The sequence below is a fragment of the Abrus precatorius genome, unplaced genomic scaffold (genome assembly GCF_003935025.1).
Source record: "Abrus precatorius isolate BTA unplaced genomic scaffold, Abrus_2018 Scaffold0, whole genome shotgun sequence".
In the NCBI taxonomy this organism is placed as follows: domain Eukaryota; kingdom Viridiplantae; phylum Streptophyta; class Magnoliopsida; order Fabales; family Fabaceae; genus Abrus; species Abrus precatorius.
This window is the reverse complement of record NW_020874290.1, coordinates 4291594-4316109: the sequence shown is the minus strand read 5'-3', so window position 1 is coordinate 4316109 and position 24516 is coordinate 4291594. Positions and strand designations below refer to the sequence as shown.

General features: G+C 37.7%; 1 non-coding gene across 1 annotated transcript; it reads left to right on the top strand.

The window, feature by feature from the left end:
- The first annotated feature begins 18219 nt into the window (after positions 1 to 18219).
- LOC113853521 lies at positions 18220 to 18326 on the top strand. The gene has a single exon (XR_003502628.1). It is a non-coding gene; the product is annotated as a small nucleolar RNA R71 (small nucleolar RNA).
- Positions 18327 to 24516: the final 6190 nt, after the last annotated feature.

The window sequence follows — 24516 nt, the reverse complement described above, 5'->3', positions numbered from 1 at the left end:
AAGGCATACACAATCATATTGCAGTTACATTCCAGTCACAACCCCGGCTGCTACCTTTTCTTGGTAGCCTTCAAAACTGTTGTGACCATAATATTGAGATTCACGTGACTACGAGTGCTAATGCTGTTATTTTTCCCCTCTAATTTGTTCTTAATTAGCTTATTACTTTGTATAGTGCAGCAGTTACATAGTATACATGAACACATCATGCAGAATGCTGGATGAAAAAGAAATATGTGCTTGCATCTTGTACACGCTAGATTATAATTCCTTTACTTCCAAAGGTGAAGAGGAGATTAAAAAGACTACATACATTCTGTATCACATCGAGATGTACATTATCTTATATAGGAATATGGAAGATCAGGTGTACATGTTTTTGTTTTTCCTTTTAGCAGTGTGATATGGAATTGAATAAAAGTGATCCCTTAATTAGAAATAATAGTTTGTTACAATTCAAAAGTTCGATCACTTAGTCCCCATAAGCTACACATGTCAACAATATTAGTCCTCCTTAGAGACTAATGCGTCTTGTGCTTAAAGACTGATATATTTGACCATTTTTATAACAATTTAGGGAAAAAGGTGAGATTTTGTATTATCAACATCTAACGTGTCCTGTCATAAGCTAGGGTTTCGTCCGTTGAATATCTCTAAATGCTTGTGTTGGTTCCTTGTTCACAAAAGTAGTTTACTAATATCGCTTTGATATTTAATAAATCATAATTTTTTAAAATTTTGTTTGGGTACCCTAAAAATGAAAATTAAACATTTTCATCTTGGCTTTACGTCACTTAAACTGTTCAGACAAATCAAATATCTTGATAGTCACATATGAGAGAATAAATCATAATACAAAACGAATTCATATTCCCCCAACGATGAATATAAACTTGGAACATATTCATTTCATCTATAAATCAAAATGCAAATTATTTAACATACATATGCAAGGATAAATTCAACTTATAATTTATACAAAACTCTCAAAATCATACTTATAAATTTTACAATCAAATTTTATGGTACATGATCTAAATTTGTAGATTAGTTTAGAAAAATATTAAAAATAATTTAGAAAAATCTTTTTGTATCTTTTTAGTTACATGATAATTCTAAAAATTACAATTCTAGAATATTATAAATATTATTATAGTATGAAGTCACCAAAACATAATGGAGGAGAATGCTTATAAAGAAACATGAGATCATATTTTAAAAGTAAGAAGTGAGTAAGCTATTAATTTCTTATCCCTTGTGTGTCTTATTTAAACTTCTTTAAATATTATTTTCAATTATTCAACTAATATATTTTAACAATTTTACTTGCCATAAATATTCTTTCGCATAAGAGCTTTCCACCTCTAAATTGATAGTCTTAGGTATTAGTGTCCACACAAATATTTGCATGTCACCACAAAGCCGTAAAAGTAAATGCAAAGTGGATTCCTTCTCAATTTTATAATTAAAAAGGGTTCTTTATTCCTCAAACATTTTTCCAACAAAGATAAGCCTATATGCTGATCTAGTGGGATGTTGTTTGTCTTTAATCTCCACTTCAAGGGTTATATATGGTCTTGTCGATCAAGGCTTTTATGAAGATATGCATCTTGAGATGAAAGTCTAAAGGATGAGAAACTATAAATTAAGGATCTATTTATGAATGAGCAATTGTTTTGACCTATACGTCTTGTTTTGATGTTGCTTCAAAACTTTTAGGTAAGTTTTGTACATATCACTAAAGATCTAACTTGTCTCAAATTAGACTCTGGTGAAGAAGTTTGTTGTTGTGAGGTGAAAAACTCTCACTTAAAACTTCTTTAATTTCTTGAAGTTTCTGCATTGGTATATAAATGTTTTTTTTCTTAACATTTCATCTGTCCAATTTTAAGCAGTGCATTATCATCAACCTTAACACCTTTGTTCATGAAATTATAGAATTTTGATGTTTGAATCTTAATTTGATTTTCATTGGTGATTAGTGTTTATCCTATTCTGCATAATTGTATGTTGTGTGTAACACCTCTTTTTATTTATTTATTTATTGTTTAATGTTTTAATATCGGATAATGTTGGAATATGTTTTTATTTGAATTGATGAGTGTTAGATAGAATTCTGATACAGGGGGTCTCGCTCAGGCGAGACTAAGCGCCCAAAACCACATGATTTTAAGGCAATCTCGCCCAGGCGAGATCAGTCGCTCAAGCTAAGACTCACAAGGTAAAATGCTAACTCTCTGTACATCTTCTTGCTCAAGTGAGAATATCAAAAAATGGTTAATGAAAACACTGTCTAGTTTTCTCACCTAAACGAGAAAGGGCTTACCAAGGCGAGGAGGACCTTACTCAAGCGAGAGCACGCTCGCTCAAGCAAAAGTGCGTGAGATTTGAGAGGTATTTAAGGAATTTATCGCATGGAAGTTTCATTACATTTCATTTCTACATTATCCCTTATTTCTCTCTGAACCTTCACTTGCTTTTCTCAGAGAAACCTCCTTCAAACTCTAATTGTTGCTCGAATCTGAACTTGGACATCTAATCTAAGCGACTCCAATTAAATTTCTCCAAGTTTGATTTTATATTCTCCATTTATTTTCCTTTTTTTTTCTATTTCTCATGGGTATCTTATGATATCAAGGAAAAACTTATGTTGTTGGGTGATAGTCTTTATCAATCTCTTCCTAAATCTTCATGTCTAGGTAAGGAGGGTTCTATGTTATCATTTTACTATAATGTATATTTTATGCTCATAGGAGCATTGATGTCTAAATTTAGGCCCTCTTTTACAACCCATATATTTATATTTGACTTTTATTTTGTTTGATTTTTACACAAATTTATATATTAATTGTGCAGTTTAGTAAAAAGAGGATACAAGTGGATTTTGGGTGCATTTTTGGCCCAAATGGATAAAAGATTAGAGTTTTGCGACAGTCAGCACGCCCAAACCCATTCAACAAGCACGAGAATGCTTTGAGTGCATGCACGATCATGCTTATGGCCTTACACAACCATGTTCATCTACAGGAAGTCCAATTATGAAGAGCTTTTAGGGTTTTCAAACCCTATGAAAGAGATACCTCAAGCATCATATCAAATATCTTATCTTTTGCTGAAAAATATTGGGAAAGAGATTCTCATCCATCCATGCACTGTGAGCCTGGTACTATTCATCCTGCTTTCCTGAAAAATGTTGTGTAAGGGTGAGTCTCTACCCTACCACTTATACATAATACATATTCATCACAAAACACATCTTATCACGATTAAAAAAAACATCATGGCATTACATATCACAGTGTCATATAAAGCATGTTCTCATCTCAACATGTATTATATTCCATAAATTCATAATTTCTTTTTATTTTTATTATCCGCGCTTACCGCACCCTGTGACCACAGTTATCCGATGCCTCTATCCCGAGGTCTTACACATCCATGTAACTAGTCGCCGGATGGCCTAATGCAATACGGATACAACGCATGCAACAGACAGCCCCTTAGCAAAGGTAATGGTCAAGAGTTAAATCGGGAAATAAGTGTGCGGCCATGTGGTGCATTCGTACACAATATTTCGTGCACACTCCTAAATGTCATCACCACCCTGCATTTCTCCAAGATATCTCATATCGTCTCCATCTTCCACTCCCCCAATGTATCTTTGTAACTATTTACATCATATCTTTTTCCATCTCATACTCTTTCAAGTATATTCACATCTTCACATATGCCATTTCTCATGTTCACACATATTTTTCATTATATTTCCACATACTTTTTATCATATACATCAAACCATGGCATATTCACAATACACATCATTTTTACATGAAACACAATATATTCAAACATGAAACATCCATCTTTTCATATATTTCATATCACAAAATTATAAAATCATATCAACCATCCTCAATATACCTTATCATGCCTTATTTGAACATAATATCACATTTTAACCATTTATTCATCATAAAATCACATAAACAACCAACTATTCTCACTTTTAACTGATTATTTTTCGTAAAACAAGGATTATTCCACATATAATCACATACATGACAAGATCTATGAGAATACAAGTAATAAACATAACAAAATGATAAAGTAGAGCCCCTTTACCTCCAAAACAGAGATTTTACAAAGATTTAACTGAAGATTTTAACTCTAGAACGGAGTTCTTTTCCTAAGAACATCATAAACATCTATAAGAAAAAGAAGAAGAAGAGAAATGAACGGTAAATCTAACTTTAAACTTAGAGAAACTTACTTGAAATCCTTTAGAACGGACGTAGAATCACAGATCTGAAGAGAAATCTAAGTTTAGGAGGGTTTAATATGAGAGAAAATGGTGAGATATAGCCTTAGAACCTTTGAGAGCCTTGGATAGGAGTTAAGAAATGAAAAATTCGTGTGAAACCCTCTTTTTATAGAAAATTTTTGAAATTTACTGTTCATCGCTGGAATTAATGTTCATTGCCGGAAATATTGTTCACCACCTTACTGTTCACGTAGAAAACACTGTTCACATTAGAAACACTGTGCACACGTACTGTACACGAACGGTACGCGTATGTGACGTCAGCCATGACGTCACTGATGACGTAATCGGTCACTGTACATAGGCGGTTTTACTGTTCATACGCGGTTTTGTACACAGTTTTACTGTTCATAGGCGGTTTTACTGTTCATCGGTACTGTTCATAAATTTTATTTTATTTTTAAATATAAATTATATCCAAATCTATTCCAATTATACTTTAACAAACCTCATTTTATTTAAATTAAAGGGCAGGATGTTACACAAGTGATTGGGATCCCCATGCATTATGTCATGTGACTAAACAAGAGAGAACCTTATAAATGACCTGCATCATGCATCATCCTGTATACGTAATTATGTTACTCTATGATGAATTGTTAAGGTAGAAAGACTATGAATGTACACCTTGAATTATTGTGTAACTTGATTTATTTTAATTGAGTATATGGACTCACCCCTTGTGAGTTTTGTGCACTTTTCCTTGGGTGTTTGTTTGTTGCGTGTGTGTGTGTGTGCACATGGACTAGGACTTAATCAAGTATGGATTCTACTGTTAGCAAAGGACATGTGATTCTATAATCCAACCTTGAGACAATGTGCGCTTTTTGTTCATTGATAAAGTTAGGTCTAATAGTTGAGTCGTCCTACGAGGAGCGTGGTCAAACTCCTCAGAGCAACGTACTACTTCTGTTCGAAATTCTTGTGATTACTATCCTTGTATAAAGATAGGGTGAGAACTGCTCTTAGGGCTAAATAGAATTACTAATTATTTTGAGATATGCCTTATGTACCATATAAGTGTCAATCATTGTATCTGCATCGAAACAAAGAATATTTCATATTAAGTGATTATGCAAGAATTCCAAAATGTTTTATAAAATAACATAAAATAAAGATACGTTATGCACGTTAACTCTCTCATCCACCGCATGTAGTTTACCTATCTAAGCATGCATAGAGATATTATATTTTACCTCGTACATGAAGGTGTGAGGCGCTCAGACAAGCCATTGGAGTCCATGTTTAGTGGCGTTACATGAGCGAGATCCCTTCTTGCCTGAGCGAGACCAGGTGAGAAGATAGTTGGGGCGATATTATCCTATCTCACTTAAGCAAGATCGCTCCAGTATGTCTAATTTAGTACGACTCTGCCTCGCTTAAGTAATAAACCTACACCTAAACTGCTATTTTTCTAAAAAAAAAAAGGTAATGCAAATGAGGGTTTTACAACAAAAGACTCTGTTATATCCCTAATGTTAACACACATAAAACTCTTATGAATCGATCACAAACCCTCATTACTAAATATATCAAACAAAGCAACCAAACAACTTTACAACCGCATAACTCTCATTCGACAACTACACAGCTTACACATTTATATTCCAACATAAGAAAGTTCATACAGATCAAGCAATTACAACCCAAATTAAAAGAGTAATATAATATATACATATATATATATATATATATATATATAAATATATAGGCATGACACGAGGTAGGTGTCGATGAATTAGATTTTTCTACAATTTTTGTCCCTCATATTTTGTTTATTAATCCTTCTTTGTGCTTAATTGATTTGGTTTAGATTATTTTCCCTTGATTAAATCATAGTTGAGTCTTAGTTCATTTTTTCAGCATTTTGGTTATTTTGACCCTGTTTCAATTTTTGGATCATATCTTGAGCTATATACCTAATTCCATTATGATCCTTGATTTGTAGGAAAGCTAAGAGAAAGGGTTACAAGAACTCAACTAACCTTATTTTAGAATTTCAAGGCAATAATACATGAGTTGGAGGCTTAAAGAATGAAGAAGACCTTCTGTGTAATCACTTTTCTCTCTCAAAGTGACTACATTTAGTGAGCCAGAAAGGAAATCCACTGCACGTTGTAACGTCCTAGATTTTGTAATAATATTAGATTATTAGTATAAGAATGAGTATTCTTATTTGAATGCATATCTGAATTATGTTGATGGTGCGAATGTGCATATATATGTGAATGTATGTATGTATGTATATATATATATATATATATATATATATGAGTATAGATGGAAATGTTAACTTGTGGTTGAATTGAAAATGCTTGAGAGTATAGGCTGATGTGTGCAAAGGGACATTCTCGCTATAGCGAGAATGTCGTGGGCAAGATGGTTTGTCTTTGTTGCATTATCGCTGGAGCAAAAGGGTTCTCACTGTAGCGAGAAGGCAACAAAAAGGGGGAGTTTTCTGGGGTTAGTCTCATTTTAGCGAGATTATGCAAAAAACCAAGTACAGTTTTGTCTGATATTTTCGCTGTAGCGAGATATTGCAGCTTTTGGGGTATTTGAGGGGTTTAGGGTTCAGAAAAACATAATTTTTACTCTTCCCTTCATCTCTCTTTTGATTCTCTCAACTCCTCACCCTATTTCACTGATTAAATTGTCTCCAAAGCCATTTGTGCTCTAGATTGAAGATTGAGATTGTGTTTTGGGCATTTAGAGGTACATTTTCTAAGCTAGGGTTTTCGTTTTCCCCCTTTCATATATTTAGGACGGCAATCCGTGAGAGAGGAATGTTCTAATGTTGATTTCATCGTGGGTCTTCATTCTAAGGTAAAGAGGGACTCTACCCTATCTCTTTGTTTTGTAATTCATTTGCATTGCTATGTATTGGAATGTAGTTGAGATAAAACATAGGAATATGCATATTTTGATGGGATGTAGTTAGTGCATGATGAAATGAAATTAATTACAATAGGGTTGTGATGAATGTATGAGTGTGAATGATATTGATGTGATATTGTGCATAAGTGATGTGCATTGAGGTAGATAACAAAAATGGAAATTGTGTGTTTGAATGTAATTTGGGTAATATTGAGTTATGTGTGAGAATGAATGCAATGATATGATTGAGAATGTGGGTGAATGTGTGCGAATGGCATGATGAATGTGAATGTGATTGTGTTTGAAATGATTGAAACTATGAATGGTTACAGTGATATATTAGGGGTGTGGAAGATGGGGCGGGAAAATACCTTAGGAAAAATAGGGTGGTGGTGACACCAACAGTGAGCGTCGGTGCGTCTCAGGCCACACACTCTTCTCCTGACTCGGACTTCGACCAATACCTTTGCTATGGGGCCCGTGACTGCACACGTTGTATCTGTGAGGCGGGGGCTAACCAACGACCATCCATGGTGTGAAACTGAGTAAGTTCCTGAGGTTGAGGGCATCATGAAACTGTGATCACAGCACCACAGTGAGCATGGCTAACATGCAATGAGCGCACATATGTGTGTGGATTAATTTGAGGTGCAGTGAGCGTACTTGTGTATGAATTGGTCTGAATATGATGTGTACATTGTTGGAATGAATCAATTAATACTTGCTCAAATGTATGATTCAATTATATTAGTAAATGTTTGAATATGCAAGGTAAGTCTTCATGTCGTGTTTGTGATAGTGTAGAAGACCCACCCTTACATTTATTTTTCCGGTGACTAAGACGATCAGCACCAAACTTAGTGAATGAGATAGATGACACTGCTATAAGACTTAAAATTTATTTTGAAAATTGTAACTTGTTGAATGAGTCCTGTGGCATGTATTTTAGTTTGAATTTGTAGCCCATCACCCATTTTGAAATAATTTATTGAAACATTGTACTCAAAGTCATTTGAAATGAAATTTTTATTATCCTCTTTTTACTTGCAAAAATATCTCATTGGAAAATATTTGAAAATAAGTTAAAGCGTTACAATTTTGGTATAAAAGCAGTTCATCTAAACTAGATTGGGGAATTGGGGCTAATGCGCCCAAGCTATGTGCTAATATGTTCTTGTTTGCCTGAATTGTGAATGTTTGTTATTGATCTGACCTTATGAATTATGGTTTGTTGAATTTGTTTGCTAAGCTAGATTAGAAATGACTGGTAGAGGTAGAGGAGCGGGTATCACCAATGACCTTCTAGAGCGGATGACTCAAGTTTTAGAGTCGCTGGTGCATAACCAAAATTGAGAGTCAGCACAGTATAGAAGGCTGTCAGCTTTCACTAGGCATAATCCTCTAAAGTTTGAGAGAAAGTCTGACCCAGAAAGAGCCTAAAGATAAGTGGCAGACATGGAGAAAATCTTCTATGCCATAGGGTGCAGGGAAGAACACGTGATCTATGGCACGTACATGATATATGGGGAGGCAGAGCACTGGTGGAGGTTTGCCAGTCAGACTTTGGCACAAGAAGGTGGCTACATCCCATGGGAGACATTTCAGGTGAGCTTCCTGGGAAACTATTTTCCTCGAGATTTGAAGTAGAAGGCTCGAGAGTTCCTTGATTTGAAATAAGGAAGCATGACTATTGGAGAGTATGCAGCAAAGTTCTAAGAGTTGATGAAGTACTGGTGTTCAGAGGGCAAGTGTACCCATCAAAAAGTAATAAAGAGTTTTCAACTAAGTTCCCGAAATATCGTCCCACAAGGAATTTTTATCAACTACTAAGAGTTTTCCTAATTTAATTGTTTGAGCTTCAAATATGCGAGATTAATCAGGATGAGAATTTATAAAATCAATTGTAAAAATTAAGAGCAAGAAACACAGAACACGTCTTGGTTACACTTATCAAAGAGAAACCTAGGGCGGCGTATGGGTGTTCTCATTCAATCCTTTATGTTATTTTTTTATTTAGATCTAAATCTGATTTCCTAATGATTACTAATCATTCATACTAATACTATTAATATCCACTGGTCATGCAATATTAATATTCATTTTTCTAAGTTAATATCCCCAATGGTCATGTGAGTTATCCATTAGAAAAAGCCTAAGGAGCCTATGAATTTGTTAATTCAATAACGATTAGAAGATAAAGATTGGTTTGGTCTACCTAATCTTTTATCTGTTTTATCCTATAGATCTATTAATTAACCGAGTTACGATCGCTTGACGATGTAATTAATTAGAGTTAAGAATGAGAAATGATAAGATAAATTCTAATCACGAAGCAGAAATCAAATTTAGATTCAAATATCAAAATTCCATAAAGTCATGAACAATAATTCCCATAACCCTAGCTATGGATTTAGTTACTCATGTAGAAAGAAAAGCTAGAATAATCAATAACATATCCATAATGAAGAGAAAAACAAACTAGAACAAGAGATGAATCTTCGGTCTTCAAGTATGGTCACTTGAATCTCCAAGTGTCTCCAAGGGTGTGCCAAAGGTCCGTGCAAGAGAGGTGAAAGTGACAAGAATCTTGAAGAGCCTTCTGTGAAATGATGCTCAACCAAGATCATTTCTATGATGCCTCCCCCTCTCTATTTATAGAATTAGAACTCCTTTAAACTAGGCAAGTTTGGCTAACGCAAACAAACACGGTCGTGCATATTGTCGAAGCACCCCCGTGCTTCATTGGTCATGCTTATTGCTGTGAGGCTTTTAAACCCATTCATTTGGGCCTAAAATGAACTGAAATCTACTCGTGGCCTCTTTATATCAAACTGCACAATTAATGAATAAATTAGTGTAAAATCCAATAAAAATAAAGGTCAAATATGAATAAATGGCTGTAAAAGAGGGCCTAATTACAGACTTATCAACTCTCCCATACTTATTTGTTTGCTTGTCCTCAAGCAAAGTGCTAGTTAAGAGAATACATAATAACTTAAAACATAATACCACATAAGGAACCCGAGATAAAAGAGATAAAGAGAACAAGAGTAATATCACCGAGCTTAAACAATCAAAAGGATTCCCAATTAGAATCTTATATTTCCATACTTTTCACTCAAACATCAAACTAAGGTACTTTGCTTTCCTCTCTCACTAAGGGACAGAATAAGATATCACTCAAATCTCCTAAAAAGTGTACTACCATAGGCTTGACTATAAACCGACTCTCCACTAATTCAATTAAATGCAAGTAAAAATCATGAGGTCTTTTTCAGGTTATAATGTGGCCAAGGGGTTATAATAATTGAGGTGAGATAAATGAAAGAAAGGGAATATACAAAGGGGTAATAAATTATTAAAATTATAAACATCCCCTAAGTTTACAAATGAAGCTCTTGAAGTAATTTTTATATTTTTGTATGTGAACAATATCTTTACTCTCTCCTTTCAATCATATATAACCCTTTTTTCTTTTTTTTTTCTTTTCTTTTTTTTTCATTCTCTTTTTCATACTTTCTTTCTTTCTTTTTGTACATGAGAGATATAGAGGAGAATTTATCAAGCAATTCAACAACTTAATTGCTCCATTCATAAACTCAAGGTCATTAAAATATTTTATAAATTTAATGCAAGGGACCAAGAAAATCAATAAAGCTCAAAGTGGACAACTAGTTATATCTCAAACATGCTGAAGGCCAAGAATAAAAATCCTATTATGCCTCAATCATATTAAAAACATGTAATTAAAAAGAGAAATCTTAAGTCAATTCTAAGTCAAGTTCTAGAGCACAAATCCTAAGGAGATAATTACACAAAACAATGAGGAAAGAGGTACAATTAATTAAATTAAGATAGAAATCCCTTTTAAGGCTCAAAACTCACATCTGTGGGTTAAAGTTTAATGTCGAGCATAAAAGTAAGGAACTTAGCTAATTATTAGTTTCCTAATGAAAGTATAATGCCAATAATAATTACTCAGCATGCTCTTCTATCTGAAAAAAATTGGGTTCCATGATGGAAAAAAGTTTTAAATTATCACAAAAATAGCATAGACACTTCACTCAAGAGAACATGCTATAACAATCATAATTAGGAACTACTCCCCTATACTTAAAACAAAACATTGTCCTCAATGTTTAAAAATAAATAAACTAAAAAAAAAAGATAAGAGAAAAAGGAAAAATATTGCCTGGTGGAATCGGGCATTTGATAATGCTCATAGTGTTGACCTCCAAATATTTACAATGACATGGAGACAAAGTATCCACGTAGTAGACCAGCTTACAGTAGCAAATATATAAAAGAAACTAGAGTTCAAGTACATGAAATGAAATAAAAATAAGAAAAATAGATGTTAAACTAAAAGAAAAGACATAAAAGAAATCATGAAACTCATAAGTCATTGGGGAGGGGGGAAATGATGCTGGAACAAGTGGAGCAACTCTGCGATCTGGGTCTCCTGCTGGTCAAGGTGCTGATGGACCGATGCAGAATACTCAGCCAGCTGAGTCTCATACCTATCCATCCTCTCATCGATATGTTGGTGCAACTGTTGTAGATCTGGAATGGTGAGCAGGAGCAGGGGATGAGGGTGGCTCCATTGGAGCATCATGAAACTCACCATCCTCGTCAGTAAGAGAAGGCTCAGGTACTGTTGGCTCTTCTCTGGCGGGTGCATGGGGTGGGGCAAGTACGAACTTCCCATTTCCTGCTCAGACTAATATGCCCATCCAGTAGAACGTGTCCACAATTAGTGGGGTCATCTCAACAATCTTCATGTCTCTCCGGTGTACTTGCTAAAGGTTGAGGGCAGGGCGAGAGATGAAGGACCCAACACAAATGTAGCCAGTCTTCGCGGTGCTCAAACATGCTCCAAGGCCCATGCATGAGAGTAGAAGGAATCACCCAGCATTGACACGGCGCTGGTGAAGCATGCACCACAGAATGAACAAGTGGTGAGAGCTTACATTACTTGTGCTCTGACTGCGTGTGAAAATAGAATGCACAAGCCACCTGTGGACCACCCGCAGAGCTGGATCTCATATGGAGGTGCTCTTCGCGAGTCGGGCCCTGTAGACATCACGAGTGCCAGTAATCTCTTGCCAAGCTGTGTCCTCAGAATAGCCTGGAGATATCTCTACCAATGCATCCCTATATGCCTCCATCTCGAATCAGCAATAGATGTTGAACTCAGCCAATGTCATGTCGCGCTAGGTGGTCATATGGAAACGCACCCGCAAGTTGTCGATGTATATAACCCAGCTCAGGAACTCCAAGACTGGCTCCCTGTATGCCGGTTCTTGCACAGCCTAGACGCCTTCCCATCCTATGGCTGCAATGTATCTGGAGACGTCCTCCCACAGACCATGTTCTTGAAGAACATTCTCATCCAAATAGCATGTTGGGAGGAACTTCAACCCCAGCAAAGTGTCCAGGCGCTTGCGGTATCCTTCTACTGTACCTTAGTCACCTCGAAACTGAATCTCGTACGCTGTCGGTGCAGTGAAGGTGCCTTCACGAGATCTTTTAAGAGGCATTTTCTGCAAGAAAAATATAGAGCCAATGTTAGTCCAAGTGAACATGCACGGCCGTTCTCCTTGACAGCACGGTCGTGCTTGTAATGAAAGCACGTCCATGCTCGTCAGAAAGCACGACCATGCTAGTTACCTAGTTCAAATGCACGACCGTGTTGTTCATGTGCACGGTCGTGCTGCACACGCAGAGGCAAAGAATTCTAAAAACAGAACGCAGGGAAAGGAGTTCCTACCAAAATAGCATCAAATATGAACAATAAATAAGAATGAACACGTACCTGGATATGAATGCAATCCAAAATTACAGAATAGAGGAAGAAATGAGAAGAGTGTGTGGGAATGCTTTTTCTGTTTAAAGGAGAAAGGGCGTGCTCTGTCTGTGCACCCCTCCCCCTTTTATTTTTCAAATCCCGCTCACATGAACGACCGTGCATCACAAATGCACGGGCGTGCTTATTAAATGAAAGCACGCCCCAAAAGTACCTCATGGGCGTGCTCAGGGGAGGCACGACCATGTTCTCATTGAGCACGGTTGTGCTTTATGAAAGCGCGGCCGGCATCACTCATCTACGTTCTTCATTATGTGTAAAAACAATGAAAACTTAAAATAAAATTAAGAAAAGAGACATAATTAAGAAAACATAACACAGGGTGCCTCCTGGAAGCCCTTGTTTAATGTCGCGAGCCTAACATCTTGCCTGGGCTAGTCAAGTGTTATCGTGTGATCAGGAGGGGTCACATTCTCCATACTTGGACACTTCTAGTACCCCGTATGGGAGAACCTTTACCACATTGTAGGGGCCATACCACCTGGATTTCAGTTTTTTAAGAAATAGTCGCAACTGAGAGTTGTAGATCAGAACCCTATCACCTGCTTGAAAACTCCTATGATAAATATGTTTATCATGCCACTTCTTAGTACGCTCTTTGTATAACTTGGCATTTTCAAATGCCTTAAAACGCAGTTCATCCAATTCACTGAGCTGCAACAATCTCTTTTCACTTGTGAACTGTGAATCAAAATTTAGGAACTTCAAGGCCCAGTAGGCCTTGTGTTCAAGCTCAACTGGTAAGTGACATTCTTTACCAAAAACCAAACGATAAGGGGACATACCAATAGGGGTTTTGAAAGCAGTGCGATAGGCCCAGAGTGCATCATCCAATTTCAGAGACCAATCTTTCCTGGAGTAGTTAGCAGTGCGCTCTAAAATTCTTTTCAATTCCTTATTAGATATCTCAACTTGCCCACTAGTTTGGGGTGATAAGGAATGGCCAACTTATGGGTGACACCATATTTGTCAAAAGAGCTTCAAATTGTTTATTGCAAAAATGGGTGCCACCATCACTAATAATAGCTCTAGGGGTGCCAAATCTAGTGAAAATATTTTTCTTTAAAAATTTAATCACAACTCGAGTATTATTGGTGGGTAATGCTACAGCTTCTACCCATTTGGAAACATAATCAACAACTACTAATATATATTCATTATGCATGGATTTGGGGAAAGGTCCCACGAAGTCTATGCCCCAGACATCAAATAATTCACAAATTAAGATATTACTAAGAGGCATTTCATGTTTCCTAGATATATTTCCACTTCTTTGACACCTATCACATGACTTAACATACAAATGAGCATCTTTAAACAAAGTAGGCCAATAAAAACCACACTGCAGGACCTTATGAGCGGTTTTCGATGGGCCACAATGACCTCCCACCTCCCTAGAATGGAAATGGTTAAGAATCTCATTAAGTTCACTATCTGAAACACACCTCCTAATCATATTGTCCCCACAAATCTTAAAGAGGTAAGGTTCATCCCAAATATAATGCTTCACATCAGACCAAAACATCCTAAGCCTATGCTTGTCAAGTAATTTAGGAGTTACATTACTTGCCAAATAATTTACAAAATCTACATACCAAGGTGCCTTAGAGATTGCGACGAGCCTTTTATCAGGGAAAGAATCCTTGATCTCCTTCACCGTGGTTTCCCTTACTGAAGCATCTAGTTGAGACAAATGATCTGCTACGACATTCTAACTCCTTTTTTTGTCTCTAATCTCCACATCAAACTCTTGGAGGAGAACGATCCACCGTATAATCCTTGGTTTAGCATCCTGTTTTGACAACAAATACTTGATGGCAGAATGGTCAGTAAAGACAACAACTATGGACATTATCAAATAAGAACGAAATTTATCAAATGCAAAGATAACAGCAAGTAATTCCTTCTCTATAACGGTGTAATTATGCTGTGCGTCGTCCAAGGTTTTACTTGCATAATAGATGGCTTGAAACACCTTATCTCGCCTTTGTCCTAGAATTGTTCCCACAACTGCATCACTAGCATCACACATTAGCTCAAAAGGTAAAGACTTGTCAGAGGCCACAATCACAAGAGCAATTGTTAATTTCTCTTTTAATTTCATGAAAGCAGATAAACATGTTTCATCAAATTTAAACTCTACATCTTTAGCCAAAAATTCAGAAAGAGGTTTTGCTATTTTTGAGAAGTTTTGTATAAACCTCCTATAGAACCCGACATGCCCTAGAAAACTCCTGACTGCCTTGACACTTGTAGGGGGAGGTAGTTTAGAAATAATCTCAATCTTGGCAAGGTCTACTTCAATACCTTTTCCTGACCCCTTGTGCCCCTAAACAATGCATTCGTCAACCATAAACTGGCACTTCTCTCAATTGAAAATCAAATTGGCTTTCCTGCATCTCTGTAAAACTAAATTCAAGTTATGTACACAACTATCAAATGTGGTGCCATATATAGAAAAATCATCCATAAAGATTTCAATACAATGCTCTAATAAATCTGAAAATAAAGCCATCATACACCTTTGAAAAGTAGCAGGGGCATTACATAATCCAAATGACATTCGTTTATATGCAAATGTACCATAGGGGCATGTGAAAGTAGTTTTTTCTTGATCTTTAAAAGCTACGGGTATTTGCATATAACCAGAATAGTCATCTAAACAACAGTAATACTCATGCTCAGGTAACTTCTCTAACATCTGGTCAATAAAGGGTAAAGGGAAGTGATCCTTCCTGGTGGCTTTGTTAAGCTTCCTGTGGTCAATACACATCCTCCATCCGGTTACCTTTCTGACAGCGATGAGCTCCTGTTGCTCATTCTGCATAATAGTAGTCCCTCATTTCTTTGGTACAACCTGCACAGGACTCACCCAAGGGCTATCAGAGATTGGGAATATGATATCGGCATCTAATAACTTAACTACCTCCTTTTTCACTACTTCTTTCAGATTGGGATTTAATCACCTTTGGGGTTGTACTTATGGTTTGAACTCCTCCTCCAGGTGAATTCTATGAGTGCATATGGAAGGACTGATGCCCTTAATGTCATTTATGCTCCACCTGAAAGCCTCCTTGTTCTCTCTCAATACTCTCAGAAGCTTCTCCTCCATGCTACCTGTCAAATTGGCAGAAATAATTACAGGTAAGTGAGATGGAGGGTGTAAAAAGGCATATTTAAGATTCGAGGGAAGAGGTTTGAGTTCTAGTTCAGGAGGTTCTTCGACTGATGGCTTGGTTCTTTTCTGGGAGTGTTCTCCTAGATCTTCAAATATCCTTCGCCTGAACCATCTTCCAGGCACCCCACTGTTCAATGCTAAGATCTCATCTATTATTTCTTCAGTGTCGTGCAAATCCCTCATTTCCAATGTAAGTATCCTCTCCAATGCATCTTTTATTAATTCATCTTGCACCTGTGGTACATCCAGGGAGAGGGAGGTAGCATCTGCAACTGTCACAAAATTACATGAATCAAAAGTAGAGGGATGCTTAAGTGAATTAAAAACTTTGAATACTACTTCCTCATCATTCAATCTTAATGTAAGCTTCCCCTGCTGAACATCTATTATTGTTCTTCCTGTGGCTAGGAAAGGCCTTCCTAGTATGATGGGTACTTCGTCATCCTCTTCCATGTCAAGGACAATGAAATTTGCAGGGAATATGAACTTATCTACCTTGACCAAGACATCCTCCACTATGCCCCTAGGATACGTTATCGAGCAATCAGCAAGCTGCAAAGAAATTGAAGTTGGCTTGGGTTCTTGCATACCCAACCTTCTAAACACAAAAAATGGCATTAGATTAATACTAGCGCCTAGATCACAGAGCGCTTTATCAAAATGAGAGTTGCCTATAGTGCATAGAATCGTAAAACTACCTGGATCCTTAAGCTTAGGCGGCAGCTTTCTTAGTAATATTTCTGAACACTCCTCATTCAATATGATTGTCTCGAGTTCTTCTAATTTCTTCTTGTTGCTTAGCATCCCCTTGAGGAATTTAGCATATTTAGGCATCTGTGAGATGGCTTCAACAAAAGGGATATTGATGTGGAGCTTTCTGAGGATCCCGAGAAACTTATTGAACTGAGGGTCTCTCTGGTTACCCATCAACCATTGTGGGAATAGAACTTTTGGCCTTGGCATCACTAATGCATCTTCCTTTGCTTCTTTCTTCGTATCTGGTTGGCAAGCAAGACCTTGCTCATCATTCAGCACGGCCGTGTCTTCGGTAAGCATGGCCTTGCTTGGGAAATGCATGGTCGTGCATTCATTGTCTGCATAGGCGTGCTATTCAAAGCACGACCGTTCTTTGTCAGCCAACATGGGCGTGCAGGGTGATGCAAGGGCATGCTGATCAACAAGCACAGGCGTGCATGAATCATGTGTTTGCGTTCCATTCAAGTTTTTCCCACTTCTTAAAGTAATTGCCTTAGCTTGTTCCCTGGGATTCGGTTCTGGTTGGGACGATAGCGTTCCTAGTGCTCTTTGACTGAGGAGACTAGTGATTTGCTCCAACTGGGATTCAAGCTTTGAGGACTGAGTCCTAATCTCAGCTCTGATTTCTGCAAACCTTTTATCTTCCCTCTCAATCTGTTGTGCCATTTGTGCCTCAAGATTTGCTATTCTCCTGTTAGAGATATGCACGTATTACATCATTTATTCTTGAAAATTGGATTGGAATCTAGGAGCTTCTCTTCTTTCTAGCTTCTCCCCTTGATTTTGCACATGGGGGGTCAATAGGGCGCATTCTGATTTCCTTGGCGGCCTCCCCAAGGAGTTGTATTGCTATTGCGCCATCCTGGGTTATAATTATTACCTATAAAGTTCGCCTCCTCCTGATCAAACTCTATATTATGCGCCGACTTTGTGGGTTGATCTTGTGCTCTCATTAAGCACTCTGGTTGCTTTGTGAGAGCTGCCATTTGGGTTACCAGTGGGTTGCTACTCTCTGCTTGATAGACTGGTGCAGTTTCCTTTCTCTTGAAGTTATATGTGTCAGCTGTGTGCCACTGAAAGCTAGCAGATGTCATTTCGTCTATCAATCTGTATGCGTCATCTAGGTCTTTCCTTATAAGAGATCCTCATGCGGCAGCATCAATCGTGGCCCTATTATGGATGGATAGGCCACTGTAAAAGATCTGCACTTGCCTCCAAGTTGGAAAGTCATGATGCGGGCATCTTCTCAATAATTCTCCGAATTGCTCCCACGCCTCGAATAGTGATTCTGTCTTATTTTGCTGGAAGCAACATATTTCTGTCATCGGCTTGGAAGATCTTGATGGAGGAAAGTACTTTCCCAAGAAGTGTTGAGTGAGATCCTCCCAAGTTGTGATGAAATTGGCTGGGAGTGAGGAAAACCATGCATTCACTCTTTTGAACACTCAGAATGGGAATAGGCAGAGTCGAATAGCATCGTTGGAGACTCCGTTGTATTTTACGGTGTCCGTCAATCGGAAGAACTTTGTCAGATGCAGATTGGTGGGTCTTCGTTAGGCAAGCCCCCAAATAGTATGGAGTTCTGAACCATGGTTATGAGTGCTGGTTTCAACTCAAAATTGTTTGCCTCCACATTAGGTGTCATGATGCTTCCAGGAGTGCCTCTGGCATTGGATGTCATGTAATCTTGGATCGATCTCCTTCCCTCTGCCATTCTTTGCTCTCTCACTTCTTTTCTTTGTCTACGAACTGTCCTTTCAATTTTCGGATCAAACAAATAAGCTATAGAACACTTAGAACGAGTGAGTATATATCAAAACTAATTTTTTAAAAAATGAGAATAAAATAAATACGAAAATTATAAAAATATAAAAGAGAATTCTAACAATGAACAAGACAAAATAAAACAAAACACAAGTTGCTCAAATCAATTAAATTTGAAATTTTCTTAATATTGAAAAGAAAACAATCCCCAACAACGGCGCCAAAAACTTGTTCGGAGGGCAAGTGTACCCATCAAAAAGTAATAAAGGGTTTTCAACTAAGTTCCCGAAATATCGTCCCACAAGGATTGTTTATCAACTACTAAGAGTTTTCCTAATTTAATTGTTTGAGCTTCAAATATGCGAGATTAATCAAGACGAGAATTTATAAAATCAATTGTAAAAATTAAGAGTAAGAAACACAGAGCACGTCTTGGTTACACTTATCAGAGAGAAACCTAGGGCGGCGTATGGGTGTTCTCATTCAATCCTTTATGTTATTTTTCTATTTAGATCTAAATCCGATTTCCTGATGATTACTAATCATTCATACTAATACTATTAATATCCATTGGTCATGCAATATTAATATTCTTTTTTCTAAGTTAATATCCTCACTGGTCATATGAGTTATCAATTAGAAAAAGCCTAAGGAGCCTATGAATTTGTTAATTCAATAACGATTAGAAGATGAAGATTGTTTGGTCTACCTAATCTTTTATCTCATTTTATCCTATAGATCTATTAATTAACTAAGGTACGATCGCCTGACGATGTAATTAATTAGAGTTAAGAATGAGAAATGATAAGATAAATTATAATCACGAAGCAAAAATCAAAATTAAATTCAAATATCAAAATTTCATAAAGTCATGAACAATAATTCTCATAGACCTAGCTATGGATTTAGTTACTCATGTAGAAAGAAAAAGCTAGAATAATCGATAACATATCCATAATGAAGAGAAAAGCAAACTAGAACAAGAGATGAATCTTCGATCTTCAAGTATGGTCACTTGAATCTCCAAGTGTTGCCAACGGTGTGCCAAAGGTCCGTGCAAGAGAGGTGAAAGTGATCAAGAATCTTGAAGGGCTTTCTGTGAAATGATGCTCAGCCAAGATCATTTCTACAATGTCTCCCCCTCTCTATTTATAGAATTAGAACTCCTTTAAACTAGGCAAGTTTGGCTAACGCAAACAAGCGCAGTCGTGCATGATGGTACAGCACAGTCGTACATATTGTTGAAGCACCCACGTGCTTCATTGGCGTGCTTATTGCTGTGAGGCTTTTAAACTTATTCATTTGGGCCTAAAATGAACCGAAATCTACTTGTGGCCTCTTTATATCAAACTGCAAAATTAATGAATAAATTACTGTAAAACCCAATAAAAATAAAGGTCAAATATGAATAAATGGCTGTAAAAGGGGGCCTAATTACAGACTTATCAATTGGCCTCACTATCAGCATGAAGACAAAGAGGAAGATTTATGTGCTCAATTTAAGCATGAGTTGAGGCTAGAAACTCATGTTGCAGTTAGTGTCTTTCAGCTAACTGATTTGCCTACTTTGGTGAGCAAGTGTCAGATATTTGAAGCTAACTTGAAGGGTAAGAAAGTAGACACCAGAGAGAGTGATCTAATGAGGCAATACCCCCTAGGTTCTCTAAGGGGCCGTACTCGAGCTCCAGCCATTCTAAGTTTAGAGGGACCTCATCATAGGAGAGGAGCAGTGGTAATGGCTCCAGATCTGACTCTTTCAGAAGGCCAATCAGATGCTTTAGGTGTAGGGGTTCACACATGTTAAGGGACTGCCCACAGACACGAACCAACTGTGGTAACTGTGGAAAATTGGAACACACTGCGAATGTTTGCTAGGCTGCTCCTAAGAAGAGCGGCAGTGAGACTACCAGCAAGAGACTCGAGTCGAGAGGAAGCACGGGGCCGAAGTTGAGCATTCCAAGGAAGGTCTTTGCCATGAATGGGGCAGAGGCTTCACAGTCTAAAGAATTGATCCTAGGTAAATACATTATAAAGGGTAGATTATTAGATGTGTTGTTTGAGTTTGGTGGTACGCACTTGTTTGTCTCCTTGGAATGTGTGAAATGCTTGGGTTTGTCTGTAACTGAATTGCCATGTAATGTCATAGTGACTACCCCTACGGGTAAAACATTCGTAACCTCGTGGGTGTGTCTAAGGTGTTTTGTGATGCTGCATGGTAGGGACTTTGAGGTAGACTTGATCTATTTGCCTCTTTCCTAATTGGACGTGATTCTTGGAATGGATTGATTAGCCGCCAAACATGTTTTGCTAGACTGCAAAGGGAAGATTTTGATTCTTAGTGTGTTGATGTCAGAGATTCCTAGACTATTAAGTCAAGATGCTTGGGAGAACAAGGTAAATGCTAAGGCCTTTATGGTCATGTTCTTACTAGAAGCCGAAAGTGGGGTAGAGCCAAAAGTGAAGCACTTATTGTAGAAACAGTTTGTAAGGCCGAGTGTGTCACCATGGGGAGCCCTAATTTTATTGGTGAAAAAGAAGGATGGGAGGATGAGGATGTGTGTTGATTATAGACAATTGAATAAGGTGACGATTAAGAACAAATATTCTCTTCCTAGAATTAATGATTTGATGGACTAGTTAAGGGGAACTGCAATGTTTTTTAAGATTGATTTGAGATTGGGGTACCATCAAGTTAGGGTGAAGGATGAGGATGTATCCAAGATGGTTTTCAGGATGTGTTATGATCACTATGTACTTGGTGATGCTATTTTGTGTGATCAATGATCCTGCTATGTTCATGGATTACATGAACAGAATCTTCCAAGAGTTCTTGGACAAGTTTATGGTGGTGTTCGTTGACGACATCCTAATTTATTCGAAGACTCAGAGGAGCATGTCGAGCATTTGAGGATCATTTTACAGATTTTGAGGGAGAGGCAATTGTATGCAAAATTCTATAAGTGTGAGTTTTGGTTATCACAAATCCAATTTTTAGGCCACGTATTGTCAAAGGAAGGGATTATGGTGGATCCTACAAAGGTGGAAGTAGTAGCTTGGTGGCCAAAACCTAACAATGTGACAGAAATTTGTAGTTTTCTGGGACTAGCTAGCTATTATAGGAAATTCATTGAGAGATTTTCTAAAATCGCTTTCCCTTTGACAAAGCTGACTCGTAAAGGAAAGGAGTTTAAGTGGAGTAGGGAGTGTGAAGCTAGTTTCCTAAAGCTAAAAGGGAAGTTGACTTTAGCGCCTGTGTTAATTCTGCCCAATCCAGAACGGAAGTTTGACGTGTATTACGATGCGTTGGGGCATGGACTTAAATGTGTTTTAATGCAAGACAGAAGAATGGTTGCCTATGTCTCCAGGCACTTACGTCCTCACAAAGTCAACTACCTGACCCACTATTTGGAGTTAGTTGCGGTGGTATTTACGCTGAAGGTGTGGAGGCACTACCTCTATGAAGCAAAATTTGAGGTGTTCAGTGGCCACAAAAGTTTGAAGTACCTATTCGATCAGAGAGAGTTAAACATACAACAGAGAAGGTGGATGGAATTTCTCAAGGACTATGACTTCACATTGTCTTACCATCCTAGCAAGGCGAATGTGGTGGCTGACACAGTGAGCAGAAAGTCATTGCACGTGACAGCTATGATGGTGAAAGAGATGGAGTTGATTGAGGAATTTTGGGATATGAATTTGGCTATGGACGTAAGGCCAAGAAGTTTTTACCTTGGGACAATGACAATCTATAACGACTTCTTGGTGCAAGTCTGAGATGCTTAACAAGAATATACCTTCCTGCAAGACATGATGAAGCAGAAGAGTGAAGGGAAGGACTTAGAGTTCCTTCGTGATGTAAATTGGGTGATTAAGTTCCATGACCGGGTGTGTATTCCCCAAGCTGATGAGTTGAAGCAAATGATACTTGAGGAAGCACATAAAAGTAGAATGAGTTCCCATCCAGGTGCAACCAATATATATCAGAACCTCCGTAAGAATTTCTAGTGGAATGGAATAAAGAAAGATATGGTCGAGTATGTGTCCAAATGCTTAACCTGTCAGAAGGCGAAGGTAGAACACTAACGCCCACTTGGGTTGTTGCAATCTTTGGAGATCCCTAAGTGGAAATGGGATAGTATTTCCATGGACTTTATTTCTGGGTTGCCAAGGACCAGGTACAACCATGATACTATTTGGGTGATAGTAGATTGGTTGACCAAGGCTGCACATTTCCTTCCGATCAACATGAAGTACAAATTGGAAAGACTAGCGAACATATATGTAAGGGAGATAGTCAGGCTGCATGGGGTGTCGACTAGTGTGGTGTTAGACAAAGACCTGAGGTTTACTTCAAGGTTTTGGAAAAGCCTACAGGGGCACTGGGCACTAAGTTGAAGCTTAGTTTGACTTATCACCCATAGATTGACGGACAGACAGAGAGGACTATCCAATTAGTAGAGGATTTGTTAAGAGCTTGTGTGATTGAGCAATAGGAAACTTGGGAAGAATGCCTACCCTTGGTGAAGTTTATGTACAACAGCTATCATGCTAGTATTGGGATGGCGCCATCTGATACTTTGTATGAGAGAAAGTGTAGAACTCCCTTGTGTTGGTACGAGACTGGAGAGGCGACTCTGTTAGCACCAGACATAGTTTAGAAGCAGAATAAGCAGATCAAGATGATTAGAGAGAAGATGAAGGTTGCACATGATCGACAGAAGAGCTATTATAATTAGAGGAGAAAACCCTTAGTGTTTCAGGTGGATGACCACTCACCTGTGACCGAAGTTGGGAGAGCTCTGAAATCCAAAAAGTTGTCTCCTAAATTCATTGGGTCGTTCAAAGTGCTAAGTAGAATTGGTCCTGCAGCTTACTGGATAGTGTTGCCTCTAAATCTCTCAAACATACATCTAGTGTTTCATGTGTCTCAACTAAGGAAGTATGTGGTAGATCTTTCTCACGTGATCGACCTTGATCCTATAATGTGTACCAGGTGAAGATTGTGGATCACCATGTCAAGCAGTTGAGGGGAAAGGAAATCTCATTGGTGAAGGTGATATGCAGTGTGAACGATGAGGGAGATGCTAGGTGGGAGACTGAGATAGGATGAAAGAATGGTATCCAGATTGTTTATGTAGTTTGTTGAATTTCGAGGACAAAATTCCCTAAAGGCAGGAAGAGTTGTAACGCCCTGGATTTTGTAATAATATTGGATTATTAATATAAGTATGAGTATTGTTATTTGAATGTGTATCTGAATTATGTTAATGGTGCGAATGTGCATATATGTGAATGTGTGTATGTGTGTGTGTGTATGAGTATAGATAGAAATGTTGACTCGTGGTTGAATTAATGCTTGAGAGTATGGATTGATGTGTGCTGCAGGGACATTCTCGCTGTAGCGAGAAGGTCACATGAGATGTGGGTGCTTCTGTTCCGTTCTCACTGTAGCGAGAAGGCAACAAAGAGGGTAGTTTTTTGGGCTTAGTCCCCCTGTAGCAAGATTATGCAAAAAATCAAGTGCAGTTTTGTCTGATATTTTTACTACAACGAGAAATGCCTTGTTGTAGTGAAAATATCGCAACTTTTGGGGTATTTTAGAGGTTTAGGATTCGGGAAAACATAATTCCCACTCTTCCCTTCATCTCCCTTTCAATTCTCTCAACTCGTCACCCTATTTCACCAATTAATTTGTCTCCATAGACATTTATGCACTAGATTGAAGATTAAGATTGTGTTTTGGGCATTTGGATGTAC